Source organism: Myiozetetes cayanensis, unplaced genomic scaffold, assembly GCF_022539395.1.
Source record: "Myiozetetes cayanensis isolate MyiCay16 unplaced genomic scaffold, myiCay2020 scf5-8, whole genome shotgun sequence".
Lineage (NCBI taxonomy): Eukaryota > Metazoa > Chordata > Aves > Passeriformes > Tyrannidae > Myiozetetes > Myiozetetes cayanensis.
Window position 1 is genome coordinate 32,399,922 of NW_026087742.1, and position 26,210 is coordinate 32,426,131.

The 26,210-nt window shown below is 38.3% G+C and overlaps 1 protein-coding gene across 6 annotated transcripts in view; it reads left to right on the top strand.

Annotated features, from left to right (window-relative positions):
- The window catches only part of DLG2 (discs large MAGUK scaffold protein 2), a 996,215-nt gene that overhangs the window by 18,816 nt on the left and 951,189 nt on the right, over positions 1 to 26,210 (top strand). The window lies entirely within an intron of this gene.

Genomic DNA, 26,210 nt, shown 5'->3' on the forward strand with positions numbered 1-26,210 from the left:
AGTCATGGGAAGTGGTGGCAGCAACTGTGCATCACCCTTGCTCCACTTCTCTCGCCCCTCTTGCTCTCATTGCATTGCCCCCTTGGTGTTTTATTCCTTCACAAACAAACCTGTACATTTTGTGCAGAACTAGTCTGAAGGGCACATTTCTTAACACAAATGTTGTTTGTGGAAGCACACATGCCTTCAAAGTATGCCTGTTTAAAGCCAGAGTTTCAACAGTACTCCTTGCAGAGCTTCAGACAGGAGCAGTTAGGGAAAAATTTTGATTATATATCATGAAAGTAGAAGTACATCAATAATGCACTGTTATTGTGAAGATGATGGAGGTTTGGGAGTAGTTTCAGGAATTTCTGTAGCATTTTTCAAATTGTGTGCTACCAGTCTCTAACGTTTCCTGCAACGGGAATCAATTATTGCTAGCACTATTGTAACTTATCCCAGCTTCTTTAAAATTATTAGCTTTATTTTATAAATGCTACTTAATTTTAATTGCTGTGTATGCTTTAAAAAAGGAAATAGATTCATAATTGAGAGGTATTTACCAAATAGTTGTAGATAGATTTGAACTAAAGAATGAAAAATAAAGACGAGACCTTTCTGTGTCATTTTTATGAAGGTGCCTGTGGATATAGAAGTATTTGCTGAAGAAATGCACAGTCATGGAAGTGACATTAGCTGTACATTTACTTCTGCACTACTTTGAAGTATTCCTTCAAAGTGTTCTAGCAACATGTGTGCTTTGTGTGTGGCTACACTGCAATATCTCTTGATGTATTACATTTGTCAGAAATGAAAAAGTGATTAAAACTACATTAAGGTTGAATCCAAGGAAGAAATTACATCCTTTGATTGCCATAATACCAGATTGAGGAGTATGGTGTTACACAAGTTAGATAGCATTTTAATTTGTGGGTGTTTGGATGTCTTTTCCTCATTCTTAAATGTTTTGTTTTATAACAGAGATTTGGGAATTGCAAGATGTGTTCAAAGTCTCTCATTCTTACGTTTGGTTTGTTATTTTGCTTTGTCTCAATTCTGGAACAATACTAAAGAGTGACCTCTCACCAGTATTTTAAGTGTGGTAGATGATGTTATTACACAATCAATAATGAGGTTCTTGCATAATCACTATTTTAAAAAAACCCTACTTCCATGACATCTGTTTTAGCTTCACGTCATAGTTTCTCTATTCACCTATAAATCAGACCACCACACAAGGAAATACCTAAGACAGAGCTTCTGGTCTGTTTTTTAAGTTCTGTACTGCTATTTTTTCCTTTGTCTTTTATATTTACAGAATGTCTAATTGTCTTGAAAGCATACATTTTTATGTGCCTAATCTTATTTAGACTTAATTTTCAGACTCTGAATGTTCATTGCTTTCCAAAACTCTATCTCATTGACAGCTGTGAAACATTGTTTTTGTCCAGAATTTATGTACCGTTTGAATATTTAGGCTGTAACTACTAATGAAAAAGGTGATTTTTGTACAGAATCATTAACCTGGATGTTATCTGTTAACCTGGATGTGCACATTCCTATCAGGCATAAAGATAATGTAATTTTATGTGCCAAATTCAGTTTTTGTAGGTCCTACAGCTTCAGTAGAATTTGATTCCTTTACAGATAAATTCAGCTGTTGTAACCATCCCTGTCCTTTAAGTCTGTGATCAATTCTCGTTAACCTCCAAAAGACTTTAAAAATCGGATGTCTTAAATTGAGTATAAAAATAACAGATAAAGAAAACTAATTATTAATAGAGGCAGTTTTCAAATCTGGTGTTGTCTGGTTCCTTTTATCCTCAAATCTCTGCTTGTGTGATGTGATTCAGCCATCTCTGAACTTGGATTCTCAGTGTGTGCAAGACTATTTTTATCTTCAATGTGTTTCATAAATATTAAATGCTGACTACTGAACAGTGGAGTAACATGAGAAGAAAGAGGATTCAGTATTTTTCATATGTATATTCTAAACATGCAAGAAGCCACTACAATTATGTAAGAAAAAGTTTTGTGAGAGATTTACAGAAGGATTATTGAAGGATTGTCCTTTTACATTTTAATTTGGGTTCAAAAGCATTTCTTTCTCCCTTCGGGCTGTTCTTGTTGCTGGACTTCTGCTAGTCCCTGTGTTCAGTTACAGCTGAGTTAGTTGCTAAGAGGCACTTTTTCAAACTGACATGTGGAGTTGCAGTCTCTGGAGTCCCATTTACACTCCAGTGGCCCAAACACAATGCTTTGAAAATCCAGCCCTAAGAGGAGGGAGGAGGAGCAACTCTCTGGAAGGAACATGCAAGGGGAAGAATGTGCATTTAGATATTGACATTACTTTTGAGTTAATTCCAGATTTTTTTCACCGAAAGGGTCTTAGCCAATTCTTCTCTGTGCAGTGAGGAGCTATGCTGTTGTTATGGGCTTATAAGGATTTTTGCTTTTTGTAGGGTCATCTGTAGCTAGATGATATTAAAATCACTAGGTCCTCCCAAATTGTAGCACATGTTGTTCTGATGTGAACATTTTTAAAACCCAGCAAGGAAGAGGAAATGAAACCTCTAGAAATCCAAATGCCTCATTTGTTGGGATTGTCTCATAATGGGGCATCTTACAGGCATCGTACCAAAATAAAAAAGGGAAATCATGAAAGAGAGTAATAATAGTCATCTGGATGTGTCAAAGCAACCAAACATTTTTTGTTCCAGTTCTGTTCTTCATGAAATTTAATCAGTTTTTATAGTGCAATATGTAGTTTAGTACAATTTATTTCTGGAAAACTCTGCTGTATATTTGTCTAGACTTCATTTCATTAAGAAAAGTGCATGATTCTACAGCTTAGAAGGCAGTTCTGTGGAATGAGAGTGGATGAAAGAGGTTTATGTCAGGGTTGTTTGTTGTTTTTTTTTTTGTAGATACATCTCTATAAAACATCATTTTGTTTCTAGCAGGAATTAAAGTGCCACAAATAACTGTAATCATCTTATGCAGTATTAGGTAAAAACTAATCTCAGTAGGTTTTTCTAAAATTCGGATAAACCCAATCTGCAGTGGATGACGTATTTCCTGAGGACTTTGAAACCATATCTTATGGTTTTTTCTCATGCTTGCGTAACTTTGTCTGAATTGTAAAATGGCATATTTTCAATTAAAATCTGCATTAACAACTTCTTCTTTTTTTTTTTATTTTCTTTAACGGTATTGTACCATTTCTGCAAAATAGCATGGATGTTCTGAAACTGCCCATCTTAAAAACTGCTGTAGTAAAGACTAGACTTTTGCACTTTGATGAGAAAGGTTGAAAATGTTGACCATTTATCTCCTCTCCTGGCTAGAAATATCTGTGTAGTTACTGTAAGGGTTATAGAATTTACTGATCATCTGTGCCACAGCCTGGATTTAGAGACTTAAGATATAATTTTGCATTTTTAATAAGTGGGATTTTTTAGCCTCTACCTCATTCAACTCACTTCAAATAAGCCCTGTTATAACAATCCATTTTAAAAGAGTGAGAATGTTCTTTAAACCAAATAAAAAAGGAAGCCAAATGATTCTCCTGCAATCACTTATTAATTTTCTGTTAAAATTTTCTGTAGATGAAGTAACAGTATAACTGATAATGTTATATTGTTATCCAAACTTCTAGGGATCTAGTTAAATCTTGTGATCTTCCATGTTACTGTAAGGTGCTATAGGACTGATAGGGAATATAAAAAGGACATTTCAGAGACCCAAAGCAAGTGTTTTACTTTAATATTTTAGGACATATGTATCTATTAAAAAGTAGGATAGCTTTTAAGAAATTCAAACTTTTACTATAGTAACCATGAATCAAGCCAAAGCTTGGTTTCCTATGGATTTGTTTTGGTTTGGTTGACCTTGGTGTTAACAAAGCTGTGAGCTGGGACTGACGCTCCTCTTCCAGTCAGGGCCATGGTTAAATTTCAGGATAGTTTAGATATGAAAAAAAAACTGGAGAGGAACCTATCATAGGAGTAATGATGGGCTGTTGGAACATGTCACTGTCATAAAAGGAAAACACTAAGAATGAAAAATGGGAAAGATTTTGATAGACATAGCCAGGCATGTCAACTAAGAATAATGATGAAACTGTTCCCCCACCATTTGTAGGCTTCAGTGCTGGGAAGAATAATTATGCTGTTGACCATGTAGAGAGAAGAATGTAGAGGCAATTAATGGGAAGACAAGGAATTTGTTTAGGCATGTTGTATTTAAGGAGAAACTCTTTAAATAGTGACAAGGAAATTTGAGACTAGAGGGAAAGGAGGTGGGTCAGTCCTGGAGAATAGATGTATGAAAAGCAGGATAAATGGTGGGAAAAGCAGACCTGCACCACTGTCCTGGGCTGGAGGTGGAGCTTACACCAAATCAGGTGTGGAAGAACGATTATATTTGTCAGAGGAAATGTCAGGATCGTTCAACACCTCAGAAATGAAATGCACAAAAGGCATAGAAATAATCTATAAAATATTGCAGGTTGTTACTGTCTGGTTCTGCAATCTGTCTTTAAGAAACACTGCTGTCATATTTTCAGGCTTTTCTTCACAACCACCAAGACCTCTTTTGTACTTTGAGCAGACCTAAGATTTGTCATTCTTGGCCCCACAGAAAACAAGACAGTGTCCTGTTTCAGAAGGTTCCTGATAAAGGTGCTAGTGTTGAGGATATCTAAATGGAGAACTGACTGACAATCTCTCTGAGATAATGGTGACCTTTGCCACTACCCATCTTTCTCAGTCCACAAGGGGAAGCATGTTTCAGCACATGTGTCAGTGTTTCAGGGACCAAAAAGATATGAAATTAATTGCTCTGCTGGGAAACCTTTCAGCAGGAAAGCACAGCCGGGTGTTACCTATTCATACTTGCCAAGCTTGCTCTCGGTGGATGCTTGGTGTGCTTAGCTACTTGCAGTGTAAGGTCACTGATCTCCTTTGTCATCACTTGCTAGACTTACCCTCAGTGAGCTGGTTCCTTGTCATGTCAGGCTATTTCACCTCCTGTAACAACACTGAATTCCTCGTGTGTTAATCCAAACCAAGCCTGTGTCCAGCCCAGGGACATTAAGCAATCCTCTCGCCAAGGGCTTGAGTCCAGCATTCACAAAGTCAAAGAATAGAGCCCCCACTGACTTCCCCCACTTGCCTGGGATCATGTGTTGGAGTCGTTCTTCCAGAGATTTATATTCAGACCTTCCCTGACTGAGAAGTAAAGATTCTTCTATAGCCATATCTAAAAATATTGAAACCCTCCCTGACTATTACAAATGCTGAGGAGCAAAAGAAATGTGCAAAACCTCTTCAGTGTTCTGTCACATTTGAGAGATGCTCAAATGACATCTCTGACAATGGGGAAGCCTGTTATTACTCTGAACAGAGTCCTACTTTCCCAAACTGGCATCTTTCTTTGTTGCGGCATAAATTACAGCAGAAATTTAAATTCAAGGGCAGCTTTTGTTTTGCCTGAAGACAGCTGCAGCTGCTTTTATTCTTGAAGTCCAATTCTCTTAGTAAGCAAATTTGTGCTTTCTCTCAAAAGAGCTAAAGGTAGCAGTGCTGGATCTTTGGGATGGTTTGAAGCTGTGTGATTTTTTTTTTAATTTTTTTTTTTTAATGAGCTGGGGGCTGGATTGCAGCCAGTTTGAGGAATAACCCTCATGGTTCTCCAGTGAAAGTTTGGTCACGTGGAGCGAACCATTTGCTAATAAAAGAGAGAAAAGAGCATATCTGTTGTAACTGGTTTTCAGTGGATTTTGATGCACTGGTGTTTTTGTTTTCATGGCAATACAATTTCTCTTGCATTATCATAATTTCTCTTAATCTCTTCTAATTATTCCCCATCCATGGGATCCTGTGGATCCTCTGGAGGAGATGAGCCTTCTTCACTTCCATGAGGTTGCATTGGCATTGGGCAGAGAGTTCAAAGTTAGCTGCTGAGAGCTGGCAGGTAGATGCACAAGCAGGAAAAAGACAGACAGACATCAGGTTACTATAGAGGAGTTTGAAGATACCCAGAGAGGGGAGTTTCACAGAATCACAGAATGGGTAAGGTTGGAAGGGACCACTGGACATCACCTAGTCCAACCTACCTGCCCAAACAGGGTCCCCTAGAGCATGTCACTCAGAATTGTGTCCAGACAGCTTTTGAATATGTTCAGGGGAGGAGACCCATGACCTCTCTGGGCAATGGGTGTTTCACTGAGGTTGAAATGTTACCCAGTTTTTCTTAGCTGTATCTGTTGTGGAGGAGCTGAAATGTTTCTGTATCTCCAAAAATCTCAGAACTGCTTTAGCCTTTTGGACTTACAGAGTGTTTAAGGTAATGTCTTACTGGTTAGAGATGAGGAGCAAATAGAAGAGGCAGGGCATGGTGCTCCTTGGTCCTTCTGGCCAACCTGGATATGCGAGCAGCCATCCCACAACAACTTCTTAATATTAAAGTAATTTGATTATTTTCCACCTTGAGGGAAGGTATATGTGCAAAGATGGAGTACTCCAAATCACTTGTGTTGTTTTTGTTTGTTTGTTTGTTTGTTTGGAAAGAATGTAGATGTTAAAAGGTTGTGAATTACCAGAAAAGACCTCATCTCAAAACCAAAGCTCTGATACCTCTTACATATATGGGTATGAATGCTGATGAACTCTGAAAAATACAGAATCCCAGCCCGGGTCTGTATCTGGATTCTCAGCCTATCTGTGTACAAGAAGAAACCGATTACAGCACTGATACAACCTGGGTAATACATAATCACTTGTAATCCTAATGCAACCCTCTGCTCATGTTTTGTTGCCTTTTAACCCACGAATGATAGCATTTACATCTCAGACAAGGAATTCAGAAGGTTTGGGGACTTACTCAAAATGCAAAAACCATGTATTGGAAATAAACCATTTCCAATATGGGCAATGTGATAATTGTTGAGGTTGTTGGTTTTCAGGATCCGGCAAGGAATAAAACCCATTTTTTGTTCCTTTAGTGGGAGGTTGGGTTTTGTTTGTTTTGTTTTTGTTTGGTTTTTTTTCCCTGTGTGTTTTTTTTTTTTTTTTTAATTTTAAAGTGCATCTTGGCCATACAGATTCAGTGTATAATTAGAATTAATAAAATGCAGTTGCAGCAGCTGTTGCTATGTGGCTGCTGTCCCAATGTGAAGCTTTTCTTTCTCTTTGCATCAAACAGGGATAGCCCTTTATTGTTGGTTGGTGATGAGATCTAGAGACAAATTATTAAGAGATTCATTTAGATAATCTGGTTTTGTTTTGAATAATGTAGTCTCCTTTTTTAAGCTGACGGAATATAAAAGAACAATGAGATTGTTCTTGATTTTTTTTGTGTGTTAAAGGAAGAAAGACTGGATTTATATCTTGCTAATGTAGTTTGTACATCTACTAATAAAATGGAAGAAAATAATCTGGAGCAGGCTGTTCCATCACTAATCCCAATGTTTATTTTTGTCTCTAAAATAGCAGAGCTGTTCTCTCACTCTAATGTTTTGATCTGCAGAGTCATTTTAGGCTAGACTGTGGTGTGGTTTTTGTTCAGTGAATATAAGTTCTTAAGAAACTGCATGGTAATTCTGAAATCACAGAAGCATTTCAGCCTTGAAGAGTCTTATACTTTATGTTCCTCAAAGCTGTTCTAAAGGAGCCAAAATTTGTTTCCTGGTGCCACCTCTGTGGATCACTTGGAATCTCAGTACTCTTTTTTCTTAACCCTATGCTTTCAGTGGTAAAAAACACTGATTTAAGTGATTTAAGTGCAATTGGGATTGAGCACTGAATAATAAGATGCATGAAAGTAAAGTAATTAATCTTACATATACATATGTGTATATATTTGTGTATATATATGTCTATATTTATAATACTTATATAAATTTATATATATATTGTAGCAGGAAACCATAGATATCATATTTATCTCAAACTTCTACTGTAGTTTGCTCAGGTATTGTTCTGTACTTTGGAGCTCTGTTGAATATTAAAGTATGTCTCGAGAAGAAATGCTGCAGACTGTGTTGTTCATTCCTGTAGCCTGTTTATTCTGTCATGTGGTCCATTTTCCGTGATGGTGTTTGTGCTCTGTCACCCTGCTCCGCCACAGATAATTACGTGCTCTTTGCAAAGAAAACTGAATTTATGTCTTTCATTTGTTCTTTCCTGTCTCCATTTTGTCATCATAGTTGTGTGGTTTTGATCATCAGCTTCTGCTGATGAAGCTGATTAATGCACTATTGCATAAAATCCCAGGCATTAGAAATAGCAAATAGTTTTTGCAATAATTAACATTATGTTATGTTATGCAGAAATGCTGTAATTGTGTGAAAAGAAGAGAAGGTAAGTGATCAGAGGGCAGTGCTATAACTAAGCTGACTTTTGTGAACTGAATTCAATTACTCTGCATACATACAGTGTGATACTTCTTATTTATCTAACCTCAAAAATTTTCTCTTCAAAACCCCTGCTTCATCCAGTGAGCAGAAGAGGCAGGACTCATGGGCAAATATTTAATTTAAGCTTTTCCATTGTTATTTACTCTATGATGAAGTGGTTGTAGTTCTGTGTTGCAGAGGTTGTGGTTCTGTGCTGAAGCCCTGAGAAACAGAGGTAAAAATATCTACTTATTTTAGAAGCCTGGTTGGAGACACTTCTGACCTGATACATCACGACATGCACCACTTCTAATGTCTGACCTCAGCTCCATCTGCAACAGGGAGTGTCACTATTTCAGCAAGACTATCCTAGTGTCTCATTTTGGGTACTTAATACATCATGATCATCTGATGGGTAATCATTTTTGAAAAATACTGCATATGTGACTTCCTGACCACAGTGAGATGGTCAGTAGGAGTCAGGGGTAGGATCTAATTCCCAGGGTGGCATTAATGCTCTTAAGCTAAAGAACCTTAAAGCAATCTTCTTATTGCTCTCAACCTTTCAGCTCCTGAGATAAATGGTGCAAAGGCTGCTCAGCTTTCCCAGAGCAGGCCCATTCTGTATACTGAATAAAGTGTCAGAGCAGAGGGAAGAAGGGTCTGTGATCAAATACCCAAAGTGTGATGCTTTCTAACTTTGGGCTACCTTTACAACCTTATCAGTGTTTTGAAGTTAATTTCCCATGGTGATTTCCTAGATTTAATAGTAAAAAGAGCTTCTGTTCACAGTTTCCATTGTGTGATGATACCGGTAACACACATTTTAAAACAAGATCAAAACTGTTGGAGACTTTCACATCAGCCTTCTCTGCTTGAGCTGATGGGGATGCTGATGCTACCAATAGTACCACTTCTTTTCTCTTAGATCAGATTTTTGTTCCAAAAGGTAGGTGGTTTAGATGAATTAGATGCCCTTCTACTGCAAAGTAAGTGTTTTGAAGGCATATTTCTTGGAAGTACTGGGGTTTGGATCACCATCATTTTTGATGTGCTGTTGATAATATAAATGTCAGAGTAAATGGTGTCAGAGCAGCTTTACTCAGAGGACCTCCTTCCAGATCCTGGCTCTGCCACTGCCTTACTGCACACCCTGGGCCAGTTCTCTGCCTGCACTGCAGATGTGCCCTTGCTGGCTTCTCCCAACAAAATTCTGGTGGTTTATGTAATATTTATATTTAAAATATTTACATAAGAATGGCATTTATTCACAATATTATATATATGTATATATAAGCATATATCTATGTGATATAGTTGCATATTTTTACCTATATACATATTCATATGTATTGGTAAAATTATGTTAGGAGATTCACTGTCTTCCCAGAATCCATCTACCTGAAGGTAGTAGGAGGAACAGTTATTGGGTAGTATCTTTCAAAACAGACAGTAATTAGATAGCAGGAGAAATCCAACCTAATTACTGTGAGACAGAGGGATAGATACAGAGCTGAAATGTTTACTGGCTATTTTCTCCCAAGTTCTGCATTTTCTTGATTTCCAGTGTTGAACTGAACTGTATCTTCATTCTTTTTCTTTTTAACCTTTCAAACAAAAAGGACTGTTCTGGTTTTATTTTCGCACCATTTCATACCCAACCTGCCTTTTGAGGATTTACTAGTGAATTTTGATGTGATGATAGACTACATTTCTCATGTTTGTTTTTAACATATAGCAATTAATTTATGGTCTAAGTTTTGTAAATGCAATGTGAAAGAAAACAATATTCTTGGAAAAAAGTAACCTTGAACTCTTTTAAAGTTGAAGTAGTCAAGCGCTTCCTCTAAATAAAGTTTAGAGTGACATCTTGTGGTAACATTGATTTCAAATGCGTATATCTGTTGGCATTATTTTGTTTTGTCCACAGTAAGCATAGTGTTCTCTGTTTCAAAATGTAATGAATTCCTTAGCAGAAGTGTATAATGGCTTCCACAAGGGCTTTTTTGAGATCAGAGAAACAATGCTATTTGTCTTAAGGACTCAATAGGTATACCTTATCTTTTACTGCATGAATTTTATCCTGTATACCTGTGAGTTCCCAGTGCTTCGAATTCCAATTCAAGATGTTTTAATGCTCTTCCAGCTGTTGACTGTCTTTTGGAATTGCTCAAGAAGTTTCAACTAGCCATGATGCCAAAGCAAGTGGGAGCACAACATCTCTCAGCAACTTCTTGTGCCAATTCATTAACTGTTCAAAGATTTTCGTAGTTTTAGGTAAAGCTAAATATGCCCAGGAACTTAGCATGGAGGAATTGTCAACATAGGAACAAACAAACCCATTTATGATCCATTTTGCAGTAGTGTGTGTGCTTGCCACTTATTAGTCAGTCTCCAAGGTACTGGGTGGTGTAAATGCACCACCACCAAACCTTATCCAAATGGCTAGCAGGTGCTTAGACTACAGTTTTGTTCAGTATATCTAAATAAAATACAAATCTTTTCAATGCTAGGTGGGGATGTAGAATGATTTTGTTCTCAGAAGCTTAAAGGACCCAGGAAAACATGTAAGTTTTGCTTTCTCTTTTGGGAAACCCTCTGCAGAGATGAAGGAATAGTGGCCATAGTGAGAACTTTGGTCGAGTCCAGGAATGTATTGCCCAGTACAGTCTCTCAGGTCAGCCATATGAAGGTCTGTTCCCATTCCTCAGTACTGAAGAGGAGAAATATGCTGATATTCTGGTAGTTCAAGTTTTAGCTATATAAAATGGTAATTAATATTACCATAGTGCCCATATGGCAGGTTGAATACCTGATTGTAAAATTAACTGTTCAATAAAAGATGCTTGACCTTTCTAAGAAATAAATTCTTTTTAGGAGAGTGGATTCATTAGCACTTGCCAAATGGAGAGTCCCTTTACCACTGCTCCATGGTGCATCACTTGCAACTGTGGTCCCAGGTCTGCTGTCAAGTCTTGTGACTATGGGAGGCTGGATTCAGGAAAAGATTCTGTGCTTGTGAAACTCAGGTTTTTGTTAGTGGTATTTTTGGTACATGTGAGGGTGCCAGCACTGAACAAATGATCACATCATGTGATGTGCTGGCAATGTTAAGGATTTTTAGCTTTGTGGTAAAGCACACAAGGAACATAAGACCAAAGAAGCCCAACTCGATGATCCTAAAAGAGCCATCTGGTGACCTCATTTATTAATTTGATGAAATAACAAAGGCACAATGTTTTCAATTAAGTTGGATGTTTGGCTCCCATGCCAGGGTTGGTTTTGGTGGATAAGTAAGTACAAATTAAGCTGTGAATATAATCCTAATACTGAAACTGGAAGCACTGATATAAATTTGGTATAAAACAAAGCAAGTTATTTGGAGAGCCTCTCATAGTGGTCTGTCTGGTTACATTTCTCAGATACAGTTTAGGAAAAGCCTGTAAAATTTGTATGTGAAGTACACAAAGTATGTTTAAATGACATATTTGCTGGGATAATTCTGGAGTTTTCCTTGGCAAAGTGCCTTCATCCATTCCAACAGAGGCTATTGAAATAGTAAAGAAATTTGTAGATACGGTTAGGTAGCAAAACAATGCTCTTTTAAATGTCCTCCCTTTTTGTCACATCAAGAAATGACTGCAAAGGAAAGCTGTCTGCTCTTTTTCTTTTATTTCTGGTGCTCAGACAGCAGTGTCCCTGTTGCAATTTTTGAATGCCTGTTTCGCAGAATTTGTCCTGTTATTAACTGGAATCTTCTCTGGTAGTTTTCATCTGCCCACAAAAGAACTTACTTTTCATGCTGAGACAGCTAGGTATTAAGTAGATGATGCAATGGGAGACTTTAAAGAGGTTTCCCCATAATGCAGGACATGAGATGACATTGTACAAACCACAGGTTTTTTCTGAATTGTGACTTCCACGTGGTGAATTTTCTGCACTGACAGGAGATAACGCGTTGATACAGCCATGAGGAGAAATGGGGCAGAAACCCTGTGCCAGCAATGACCATTGCTCCTGGGTATGGTACTCCATGCTGGATGGGATGTGTTGAAAATAAGGTCTTATCAGTTAGACAGTGTTTGGGTGGGTGGAATAGCTGTTTGAGGGCCTAATTATTGAATCCTTTGAACTCCAAACAGCTATTCATATCCTCTTTCAGCAGCATAAAATCTTACTGTGCTGTGATCATTTAAGTCCCCTGGCTCATTTTGTCAGAGGAAAAAGAAGGTTCTAGCCATTCTGACCCTGATTTTGTGCCAGTGTTTTTCTCACTGCAGTTCAGAGGTGACAGGCTGTCCTGCAACGTCCTCCAATATTATTAAAAGCCACAGCAAATTTAAATTTAAAGTGGAGGTGGCTTAAGAACAAAATTACCTGTGGAGTTTGGGGGCCATTGCTTTAAGTAATTGCTGTCTACCCACGTAAATCCCTCTGGGGTGTCTTTTGGATTAAGTATTCCTTACTTCTTCCCTAAAACTCTTGTTTAATATTCATGTATGTTGTTAAACAGCTGCTGCATCCTCTTCAAGAGCAGAAGGAGGGAATGCATTTCAATAGCAAACCAAGTGATACTTACATATATCCCTTGCCTACTTCAAAACAGCAGTATGGGAGTTAATTAATATTTATCAAATGCACTGAAGCCCTTGAACGAGAAGCACTGTGGTTGTGCAAAACATTGTTTGTTTATTTTGAGCTCTTACCTGGCCATTTTGACCATTTGGTAAATGCACTTGAGAGCAAGCACATAAAACTTGCTATAATGCTGACTTGATTTCCCATCTTTGAATGGGAACAGAATCAGGACAGACTTTCCAATGGTATAATTGCAGAAATGTAGGTGCTCTACTTAACCCGAGAAAAAGCTCTTCACATAATGAGCTGCATGGCATTTTGCAATAGATGGTAATGTAAAAAGGTTGTATTAACACAATGCAATATAGAAAGACCTTGTTGGATTTTATTACATTTTCTGCTTGGTAATTTATTAGGGTTAGAAAGCTTAATTCTTTTGCTTATCTTGTAATTATAGCAAGGTGTTTATGAGCAGGAGTTCCAGCTGCTTTTCTGTACAGTCTCTTATTAGATTTGGAATTAGAAAGCCCTTTTAGACTGTTGGTTTTTGCTCATTACACATGATGCATAAAAGATTCTAAAATGGATGTATTATGTGAGGTCAACATTATATTTACTGAGTTGCTACCTGAGTTTCCAACAAGGACAACAAATCTCATAGATTTAGATGGACTTCAGAGGAAGGTCTTTATATTTTGCAAAACACACCTTCAAAGCCCTCTTTTAGAATAGGGAGGTAACTAATATTCCCCCTTTCATCCAAAAAACAGTTTTAGGTGTCTGTGTGTACAGTGCTCCCTATCCCTGCATCTGGCTACAGTTCAGTGTTTCCATTTGACACTTAAGTGTTTCTGGTGAGAATGAGGTGCCAGTGTCCATGTCTAAATAACACAGAGGCCCCCTGAGGAGTTCCATCCTTGTGGTGTGGTGCCCAGCTGACCATGGCTCTGCAAAACCCAGCTGATCTGAACAAAAGCTTTAGTGACTGACCCAAGTCCTCATAGGACACTTGTGACTGAACACAGAGCTTAACTGAGAAATCCAAAGCTTACATCATATCATGAGATCATCCGGATTTATGCTGTCAGGCTCAAGTTATAATGGAAAGCATTGTCTGACTTCATTTTCTTGGAGAGAATTTAGGCCAGTCAGGGCCTATTCTTGTTCAGATTTATCTTTGCTGTGGAAGATGGGATATGGTATCCACCTATAGCAAGAGTGAGCCAGAAAATGGCAGGCAGCAATTAGGAATTGGAACACTGGAAAATAGGAGCACACATTGGGCTATTATTGATGTTCAAATAATAAGTATGTGGCTCTGTATTTTTGCATTGTACATGATAAATTGTTATTTTTACAGATTGGTAGTTACTGGAAATCATTTAACAGTTTGGACAAATGAGTGTCAGTGGATGGAACTGCCATCTATGAGACTTTTCACTGCCATTCTTGCTTTGGGTAGTACTTGCTCATAACATGAATTCTGAGTGTTTATGATTGAATAAATGAGCTTCATGGACTCTGATGCAAGGATCAGTATTTTAATGAGAATACAAAATTAAAACCAGATACTTTATAGATATTTTACTATTATCTCAATCCCCTGTGAGTGAGCATCCACTGATTTTATTAGTTCCCATTCTTTAGTGCCTTTTTGGAGAGGAACTTTTTATAAGGGCATGTAGTGATAGGACAAAGGGGAACTGGCTTTAAACTGGAAGAGAGCAGGTTTCGATTGGATATAAGGAAGAAATTTTTTACTTTGTGATGTTGGTGAGGCACTGGGACAGGTTGCTCAGAGAAATTTTGGATGCCCTATCCGTGGAAGTGTTCAAGGCCAAGTTGGATGGGGCTTTGAGCAACTTGGTCTAATGAAGGTTCCCTGCCCATGACAGGAGGGTTGGAATTAGATGATCTGTAAGGTCCCTTCCAACCCACCCATTCTAGGATTCTGTGATTCTGCGAGCTGAGCCAGGAGCAGAGGTCAGCTTAGATAACTGTAACCATCACTTGTGCATTATCCACAGGCCCAAAGAAACTGAGGGTGAGATTCAATCCACATAATTTGCATCATAAATGGGTTGGTTTTTAGAATGAGGGTTATAGCCCTAAATATAAGGCTCTATCTCTCTAGGCAGTGGAAGAAGTTGGTGCCATGGAAAGCAGGAGATCCCTTTTCAGCTGAGATGACCTGGTTAGATTGGCTGAATTCTACCATAAGAATTCAGGAAAAGCAAAACAATAAAAATAGCAAAAATAAAAGAATAGTGAAAACAGCTGCTGCTTAAAAATATACTTTAAAAAATCTGTTTCTGTGTGGAGCTGACTTTGTTTCTGAAACATCTCTATTTTTCAGAATAGACAGTCCTGAAGGAGAAGGAACCATTTTTAGTTTGGAGGTTATATCTAGTTGTGTAATGGATTTTTTTGCATCAGTTTCAATATTATTTACTTAAAGAGTCTGGAGACATATGAAGCACCAAACCACAAAAATCTGTCCTGTCTGTGGTGCAAAGGTTGCATGTCAGAGAGAAGGACAAGATTGCTTAGAAGCTTTTTTGGTTATTCCTGGCAATTAAGTGAGATGTCTTGGTAACTGCACAAAAATCCAAATTATCACTCCACACAAATTTAAATATATACATATTTCATTGGCTATTTGTCTGGGACTATAACCATTGCTACAGAAACCTAAAAACAGGACTCTAAATATTGGATAAGAACATCCAGTACTTTAATGAGATAAAGTAACTGCCAGGGCTCTGGGGAACGTAAGGGACAAGCACTCTTTGTTCGGCTTTACAAAGTGTATTGTTTATCATGTAAGGCTTTTTGGCTTGGGAATTACTGCCAAGCCCCACTTTCCCATTGGAGTGTCTTTCTGTTATCTCTTATGTCACTTGTGACCTTTGCTTTCAAGATCATTTCTTTCTTTTAATGTTTTGGTCAGAGGAGAAAATCAATTGAAGAAGTTAGTAAATTTATACAAGAGATTGTGAATTAAGTATCTTCTTTGCTACATTTTCACCTTTGGCCTCTGCAGTTGATATGGAAGGATAGCATTTGTGCCTTTTTGGGAGACTTGTCTCTTCTTTGACATATTTCTCCTCAGCCCCCTCAGGGTGTGTTCTGAAGTCCCAGAGTTCTGAGGGGTTTCCTTCAGCACTTGCCTACAGAATTTGGAGTAGCATTAGGATATATTGCGAAGGTCCCTGTAATAAGGCCTCTCTTTATACCTTGTTTTTTTGCAGGTTGGCTTTACTTCCCCTAAAGAAAGGCCTTGGAAATGAACTCTGACAGTTTGTCAAACACCAGATTTGTATTTGTTCTTTTAGCTTTGCGTATTGATTTTCAGTTGGTGAGGAGATGGATCTCTGGAGAAATAGGGATGGGGTTGTGAGGCACAATATAGTAATAATGCTGTAATATTGTTATGCCAGGTATATTTGGTGTTTAAATGGGGAGTTGGCATTAAATAAAGGCAATCCTAAGGTAGCAGAGGACATCTGGGTAAACAAAAGGGCCACTCTTGAACTTTTGCTAAACACTGTGGGTGGTAAGTAAAGGATTAGAAATGAAGACAAAGGAATGCTAGGACATGTGTACACAGTTCTCAATGGGATAAACACATCTTCAAATTGGATTGCAAATTTGAACAGACTTATAAATACCTTGTAATAAGAATTGTGTCATATGGTTACACCAGGTTTGTGAGGTAATCTGTGCTGGCAAAATGCTCTCATCTAGCACCACTTTTAAGAATAAATGCAAGAACTGCAAGATTTCTCAGTCTAAATTCATATTCTGCAAGCTGTGCACTCAAATAAATTAGATGTGAAGGTTTCTGGAAGAACCTTCCTTTGATACAGGACTTGTTTCACTTTGTGAGAGAAACACATGCTAAGCTCTGCCAAAGGATTGGAGATATGGATGTTCCTGCATAAAAATCTCTTCACAAAACTCAAACACATTTTTTAGGGTTGTGATTCATTCAAATTGTCAACTTCCTCCAGTGTGTTTAGTGCCAGTTCTCATCATGTGTTTGAAAAACAGTAGTGCAAAAATAGTCATGATAACAAGAAAGATGTTAGAGTTTGAGGTAGTTGCTCTGCCAGACATTTTGTTTTTGCTGCAAAATGGAGAATATTACAATTCCTCTTCATTGCCTTCCGTGAAAATCACTGGAAATGAGAGGTATGGTAGTCACCTATTTCAGACCCCTTGCTTGTCACTTACTGCTACGTACTGGAACTGTGTCACAAACTGCAATACTTTTTCCCAAACCAGGAGATAGCTGACAAGTGTTTGGCAAAGAAGAAGGTTTTGGGAAGTCTTTCACTAAGCAGTAGATTTACAATAATTCCCAGCTAACACTTTTTTGCTTGGAAGTATGATTTCCACATTGCAGTGAAAAGACTTCAAGAATTTGCTGTACACAGGTTATGCCCTTAAAGGCTCTTGATGGCACCATGAGAGAATTCCAAACCTTTGGTGGGTGACCACACAGCTAAGGGTGACAGGGATTCTCTACTCCTTCTGAACTGGGTAATGCTCTCATAAAACAGCATACAGCAAAGTGGGGCAGATCTCACATGGAAGCAATATACACGAGTGCTGGGACCGAACAGATGGCTCACAAATGTAGAAGAAGCTGCAGTCAGCAAATTCTCAGTAGTTTGCTTCAAGTATGGTTACATGACAAAGTTCCTGCAAGACAAGCAGGAAGTATGGATTTCCCTCAGGTTAATGAACTGCCCATGTGCACACTCTCACTGTCCAATAACCACTCTCTAAGAACATACTGACAGCTGAAATCTATTTGGAAATGTCTTTATTAGTGAATTAATCTGGGAACACACATATTTCCACATGTGGGACTTAATCATCTGCACAAGAAATAGCTTGAATGGTTTCTGACAAGGTTTTGGCCCATCTGACCATCATTCTCCCAAACCATTCACAGCCCAGGGATCATTGCCATAAATTGGTGTATGTGGCTGCTCTGTTATGGAGGGTAAGAGACTTTTAAAGTATTAATCCAAGCTCAGTGCTGGAAAGTGGTCCCAAGGATGTGTAGTTGACGTGGCATAGCTTGTGTGCTGAGGGTGTTGTGTGAAATCTCACTAGCATTGTCAGAATATGCCTTCAGACACTTCTTCAGATGTTGCAGGTTGTCCACATTGGTCTTACTTATGTGTATCATCTTTTGTGTAGCCTAAGTAATAACTCCTATGACAAAAGACTGAGAGAGTTGCAGTTTTTCAGGCTGGAGAAGAGCAGGCTCCAAGAAGACCTTATTGAGCCTTTTCAGTACTTAAAGGGGGCTTATAAGAAGGAGGGGAGAGACTTTTTAGTAGGACCTGTTGCAATAGGACTGGGGGCAGGGGGAGGTTTGAAGCTACAGGAGAGTAGATTTAGCCTAGATATAAGGAATTTTTTTTTTTTTTACAATGAGAGTGGTGAGGCACTGGCACAGAGTGCCCAGAGAGGTGGTAGCTGCCCCATCCCTGGAAACCTTCAAGGTCATGTTGGATGGGGCTCTGAGCAACCTGATCTAGTTGAAGATGTCCCTGATAATTGCAGGGGGATTGGCCTAAATGGCCTTTAAAAGTCCCTTCCAACCCAAATAATTCTAGGATTCTGTGATGTGTTAGTCTTATTGACCATGAGAAAGCTCTCTGGATTGCTCTGATTTCATTCCCTGAGCTTGTGCAAATTCCTTCCCTGTCAATCCAGTGGGTGAATAATTTTAAGAGCCACTGCTCTTTTCTGATCAAAGGACATAGGGCATGGTAGCCCAATATCTTTAGACATGGAACTTCATCTTGACTAAAGCGTCTTCTGCGCCACCATTACAATATCATAAAAATCGTCATTTGACCGAACAATCAAATCTGCCCTGACTGCATTATCTCCAGTTCACTGATCCTAGAAACATCATCTCTATTAAACATGAATACTTTCAATAGGAATTTTCTACATACTGCGCAAAACTTCAGCTTTTACAGATAATTTTAGTGTTCTATAGTATTTTGATGATCTTTCCCCTGCTTATTTGCTGTGTTGAGACCAAACATGAAAGCTGGCTTTTTCGCAGCATCTGCACCACTAGAAAACTTGAATTATTTTAAGGAAGTAAAATCTTCTCATCCCAAATGGCTGTAAAAGTCCACTTTGTCACAGCAGTATCACAATGATGAATGTTCAAGGGCAAAGCTTTGATTAATGACAGCTGCAGTGTGGATTTCACTGATTTCGTACCTCCTTACAGACAGCTGCACACTTACTGCAAGTATCTAACTAGACATATTTATTATGCTAGTTTGGTTAAATAGTCATATAAATGAAGCATATGGATACTTACATAATTTGCATATGCAGCATGTGACTGTTATATGAAGTAGGCTTCTAAGAGAAGAGTATCCATCATTCAGCTGAGATATTTCTATTTGGTTAAATTAAAGAGGTCTCTGATTAGGTCGCATAGAAAGGAAATTCTAGTCTGTAAAGGGACCTAGGAGTAAAGGGGTACAGTTGTTCTTTATTCAAGACCACATTAATACATGGAAAGTATGTCCAGTATTTTCACCTGCCCTTTTGAAGTGCTGAGTTGGGCAAAAAATTAGCAAATTTTGGGTGAACATAACAAACTGTAAAGCGAGTATACTGCCTTTAAATAAGCTTGTTCTATTAGGTGTCCTTTTTTTTACAACTGTGGAGGACTAGTCAGCATTTGTGCTGCTGAAGTTGTTGTGCAGTATTGCAACTGTAAATATGGTACTGTGATAACCAGGTAGGAGTAAAGCTGTGGGGAGTGTCCTAAAATGACTGTTTTCACCTGTAACCTTTTACTGTATTGTAATTAAACTGCTGGTTCTGCAGTGATCACTGGGAACTTGTATTTTGCCTAAAAGCAAAGCTGTAGAGAAATCATCAATATGATCCATAACTTGCATTCTGGGTATTTTATTGTACAGCTGTTGTTATGTAACAACTCCCAGTTGGGTGACATTAAGTGTGTCTTTCTCCACTTTATGCCCAGGCATCTCCTGCAAGATAAAAGCTCCCATCTCCATTACTCTACCCATTTCATTAAATATTAGCTTTTTAAAGCTATCCATTCATAAACTATTTGTCATTTTATACACAGACAGAAAGTAATATAATAACGTTGATTATACACATTGGCAGATACTAGATAGGCTTCAGGTCTTTGCTGCGCTACAATGCCTGACCTTATCTCTGTCTGAACAAGGATTCCAGCCCTTCTTGGCATGACCATGCTTACCCCCTCCTTGCTGTAGGTAGTCCCCCCACCAGGCACTGTTACCTGCAGCATAAATCCCAATTTATCTTTAGGAAACAGGGTGAAAGTCTAGCCATGCAAATGGAACCTCCCCTCAATTTTTTTGGTGATTATATTCAGCAGTGTTGCAATGCAGAGAGAGAAGCACAGACCAATTTATGGCTTCAGAATTAATTTCTCTTGTGAGTTGTTACTAGCAAGTAAGGTGCAAAAAGCATGTGCTCTAACAGTAATTTTTTGTTTAAGGACTGCAGTCACGGGGGTAGTAAAATCCTGCGAGATGGTGCCAGAGTCCTACACACTACTGCAGTGAACAAGAAGGTTTTGAGCTAGACAAAGTGCCCTGCACAGCAGATTCTGATAAATTAGTGTCAATTCTCCCTTTTTAATTTGTGTATTATTGAGTGCATTCTCTTCAGAAGCTAACAAATCAAAGTGTGTGGTAGTGTCTAAAATGAAAGTATGTTATGAAATATTTTATTTCCAATTGTTTATTGTTCTTTGTGTACAATACACTGTGCTCCTTAGGACAAGTAATTAATGCAGGTGATGTGGTTTTTTGGGGGGAGTTACCCTCAAGGGCATGTTTTATAGTGTATGACATTTTTTTTCCTTGCTTGACAAGGGATGGGAACAGCGAGTAAGACTTGTCACCAGGTGGCACCATTAACCTAAGTTATGTTTCAGCGAGGTGAATGCAATAAAGTTTATGTTCGAAAAGAATTTAGTAGAAAGATTGCTCTTTTCACCTCTCTTCAGAGTCTAAGTAAACACACAGTATACAGAATGTACCAAATAATTCTTTTGTTTACTGGTACATTTAAAATTATTTAATGCATTTGCAGTGCTATAATGTGGTGAAGAATCTTCCACACTTGGTGTACGGTAAGTAAAATGCATGCCTATATTCCTCCAGAAACCCCCTGCCTGCTTATGAATTTTGCAATATACTGCACATCTGGTGCATCCAAAACCAACATTTACCGTAGTAGAATCTCAGAACGAGACCAGGGAATTCTCATATGAAAATATATTATGTCTAAATATTGTTTGAACATTTTTAGACTATATTCTATGAACCTAAACAATAAGAAATTGATTTCCCTTACTTACAGTGAGTGGCAACATACGGCTTGCAGGGAAGATGATGAGTCCCATCTCTGGCTGCTGTTCAGAAGCAGTGATGGTGCTGGTGGTGGCCCCCTCCACATCTGCTGCAGCCTGTATCTGCTTGTGCTGCTGCTTGGCACTCACAGGATGGTGTGGCTGTCCTCTGAAGCAAAGAACAAAACTTTTCCCCTTGCAGACATTTAAATAGCCTTAAAAGTTAGAGTTTGTTTTGAAAGGGTTCAGTTCCTTTTTAAATTGCTTTTGGTGAATCTCTTCAGCTTGATCCTAAGGTGGTAAACATGTTGGTTTTTTTCCAAAGAATGATATTAACCTGATGGTAGGAGACCAGGGTGACCCTTGTGAAACAGCAAATTCTTGTTCTTCTGATCAGGTATTGAAGAAACACGTGCCATCAAGCAGTTCGTTCTGAATATGCTGGAATATTTAAAGTGAACAGTGTTTTAGCTAGTGACCTTTAGGATCCTTTAAAGCATGTTTGTAGGATGCAGGTTGTAGTTCCAACTCAGCTTGTAAAAGTAAGCAAGAAACCAGAAGAGGCTTTAAAGGATTATTTCATTAAATTTTTATTGGAGTGAAACCATGAAATGGATATTGTTCGTGTGAACTGTGAATTGTAATGTCACATTAAAGCAATAGGTTGCTTATACTATGGCATATGCTCTGGTTACATTGTTTTCTGGGGCATCGCTAGGTAGGATTCTATTGTACTAAACTGCAAGTCATGCTCTAATTTAAGTTATACATATTTTATGTGGGATTTTTTGCCTTTGCTTGCTTCTCTGGTCAGCTGTGAAAGTCTCTGATTATGCAGTCTTTGTGTCAGCGTCCAGTCCTTGGGTTGAACAGAGGCAGTGGAGTCTTGTCCTTGGGGGTTAAAACTCTGAGCAAATGCAGCTCTGAGGACCTTGATCTAGTTACCCCTGCTTGAGCAGGGGGGCTGGAGTAGGTGGTCTCCAGAACTGCCTTCCAACCTCAGCCACTTCCTGGTCCTGTGTCTATGAGAACAAAGGTCTCAGCAAACAGAACTTGGGAATTTCTCTAACGAAGCCTGTGAAATGCCCCATGTGGAAACTGCAGAATTGTTCTCAGGTGGGCTCCTTGCTGGTAAAGATAAGAGCAATATTCAGAGCATTTGGAAGGAACAATTCTCTTGAGATTTGCATTACCATGCAGTTTTCTACTGACGTTTACCCATTACAACAGAACAGATACTGTAAATGCCAATTTATCTTCATCCCTTAACAAAGCAGAAAATGTGCATGGTGACATAGTGAGTAGAAATTAGAAAGATTCAGCAATACTGTATCTTAAAGAAAATGCCATTAAGAATCTGGCAAAAATATTGTTAGTTATAAACCCTCCTATATGTGTGTGTGTTCAGATTGCAGTGTGCTGACTCAGTGAACATTTTAAATAGCAGCAATAATAGTGTTATTACAAGGATAGTCTAAGAAAGAAAGTGAGGCAGGGCTTGTAGAGAGAACAAGATCAGCCAAGTAGGGTTTTTTTGACAAAAGAGGGTATTACCTGGAAGAGTTTCTCTTTAATAATGTTGTTTATATTGATTTGTGTAATAAAAGCAATCAGGAACAGTGACATTACTAAATGCATCTGTGGTCCAAAAAATGTTACCTTTTTTCACTGTTTGAAGGATCAAAATGGTGTATCAGTTAACAGGAATATCACTCCTGAGTCATGATCCTGTAGTTGTTTATTTTTTTCCAGTTTCTCTCGCTTTTAAATGGAGGCATGGACACAGCAGCAAAAAATAAATGAATCTGGTATGTAGATAAAACTCTTCATGCTGCCTTCAGTAGAATCCAGAACTAAACCTCCCAATTTTTATAATGACATAAATCCTAAACATATATCCTAAATGTCCTTAGGGTCATAAAACACTAGTAGTACTTCAAACCATTTGTTTTCACTATTTTCCTGGGGATTTTAATTTTTATATTTTCTCTTTATTTATTTCTCCACATTATTTCACATCTCTTTGTGTGTTTTTGGTTTAATTTGCTTTGCCTTTTTTTTTTTAATTCAATTTTTTGTGGTCAGTAGCAAGCCATTGATTTTGTACGGGGATATCATCTGGGTTTCCAGCAAGTACCGCAAGGACCCGAATGTTTTCTTGGGTGTGATGCTGCAGGCAGCTGCCTGTGCTTCTAACTGATTCTGTTCCTGACAGCTTTAAATTATTGCTGTTTGTTTGCCTGCAAGCCTTCACTGAAAATGAAATTCTTGTACAAGCCCAGATATATCAGGAAAACTGTGGGCAAAGCACATGAAGAAAGCAATTTATCCATCACTGACAGTCTAGCAGTGCATAACAATCTGTCAATGGCTGGTCGATGGTGAATGGTGGCAGTGGCTGTTCCATTAGGTGTGATTTGGGGTCAAAGTGTCTGGGTGACCTGTAGACCTTCATTTGCTTTTGGGAAGTTTATCTACACATATATAGACAACCCATGAATAGTTTATGTTTCTTCTTCTGTTAGGAGTTTGCATGTATGTTATTATTTATACTTTACTCCTCTACAGTGTAGCAGAATCAACAGGTGGTTGCTTTAATTGAAATGCAGTAGATCTGATTTAAACTAACCATAAATTTAGATAGGGAGGTTTTGGGAGTACTGATCTGGATTAATTTTTTTGTGAGTGATTTTTCTTTTTTTTTTTTTTTAAATTAACCAAATAGCTAAAATAATTATAAATGACATTCATATTTGGCAAGGACTGCTGACTGAAAACGAATCATAGAATATCTCAAGATGGAAGGAACCATGAGGATTGTTGAGTCCAACTCCCTGCTCCTCACAGGACTACCTAAAGTAAACCATATGACCAGGAGCATTATCCAGACATTCTTTGGACTCTGACAGGCTTAGTCCTGACCATAGAATCAGAATTATAGGATATTAAGGGGTTGGAAGGTACCTTAAAGATCATCTAGTCCCAATGCCCCGCCATGGGCAGGGACACCTTCACTAGACCAGGTTGCTCAAGGCCCTATCTAACAGCTTTGAACACTTCCAGAGTTGAGGCATCTACAACCTCCCTGGGCAACGTGTTCCAGTGTCTCACTCCCTTCACAGTAAAAGATTTCTTCCTAATATCTAACCTGAATTTCCCCTCTTTCAATTTTTAGATTTCAGTTTCCTTTCCAAATACTTGTGGGAAAACATATATCACTGAGCTAGGCAGTAGCTGACTAATAGTTTCCTGTTTGAGGGAATGGAAATATATGTACCCACTTGTTTTCAGTGCATGTTACTGACCAAGCTACCAAGTGACTGGCACAGGTTTCTGTTCTGCCTCTTTCTGAAATTCAAATTTTCAATCATCTCCTTAACTTTAGGTTAATTAATCCAACTTAACTGAATTCAATCAACTGCTTTATCATTAAGTAAGTGAGATAAAATGCAACAATGCTTGACTCATTCTTGTTTACAGCATGTTTTGATATAGATATAAATGATAAATTTGTATATTTTTCTGCTTTATTTTACTGGCTACACATCAGAGATATCCAAGAACTTTCTGGAAGAGCACACTTGTAAAATTTTCACAGGCATCTCTGGGACTCTAATATCATTGGCTTGCTCTCGTTCTTAATTGATTAAGACATAAATCAAACTTGAAAAGGATACTGATCACCCAAACGATTGGGAAAGCATTTTTTCCATGGCTGCAGCTGAAAGAGCTTTCAGTATAGTGTAAGGAGAGATGGACAGTCCAGGAGAAGCAGGCTCTAAAGAAGATGCACAGAAATGTAGGCATAGTAGTGTTTGGCCCCGTTTTCACAAGATCCAAATAAATTTAGGCTTATAAATGTGCCAGAGGGCTGTATCTTCCTCATGTAAGTTAATAATTAGTTTGAGTGTTGAGAACTCAGCTACAGTAGTACACAACTATTTTCAGTGTGGTTACAGAGCACTGACTGTGCATTGAGCTAAAGGGACAATGCAGTCAGTCTCTGCTCTGCTGGTGCTGTTCCTTTTAACGCTGAAAACTGTGTCATGGGCAACCCCTGGAGCTTGTTCTTCAGAAAACTCTTCTGAATTTGATTCCTTTCTGTGCCAGACATCCTTTCAATCAAGGAAAATATTCTGCCATCCTTGAACTATTAACTTCTGAGATGGAATAGCCAGCTCAGTATGTTTGTGTAAGTCCAGTTCTTAACAATCAGAGGCTGTTTTCTTACCTCCCGGCCAGGATGACTGCTTCTTATCTGCTCTCTGCCCTATTTGTTTTGTTTTACTTGCATCTCTGCTACAAATGAAATTTTCCATGAGTTTAGCTCTGAATCGCCTGAATACACAAACCTTTCTGGGTGTAGGTCAACACTATAACTGAAAATAAATTAATTGGGCATAGGTGCCTGTGCCTCTGATTTGCTGCCCCCGTGGGAGCCAGAGGCAGGTAAGCATGTTCATTGAAACAGGTTCCTCTCCAAATTGGATTTGTTAGTGTAACCCTAACTATGATGCTGTCTGTACCATTTAGGTAACAAGGGGATAATTCTGTAGAAACTTGATAACAACAGTCACATCTGTACACTTATGGATGCCTTCTGTGCATGGTGATTATCTGATGGCTTTTTTTTCCTCAGACTTGTCTTCCCCTGTATGTCTGTACTCAATATGTTATATTTGGTCAGCACAGACCTATCAAATGAGAGGGGAAGAAATGGTCTCTGTGGTTATCTGGTTTTAACATTCAACATGTCATTTGGAAATATGTCATAAGGAGATGTGTCATTTAAGCATCTCTGTTTTTAAACAACCTGTCTTTAGCTGAAACGCTGATTTAATG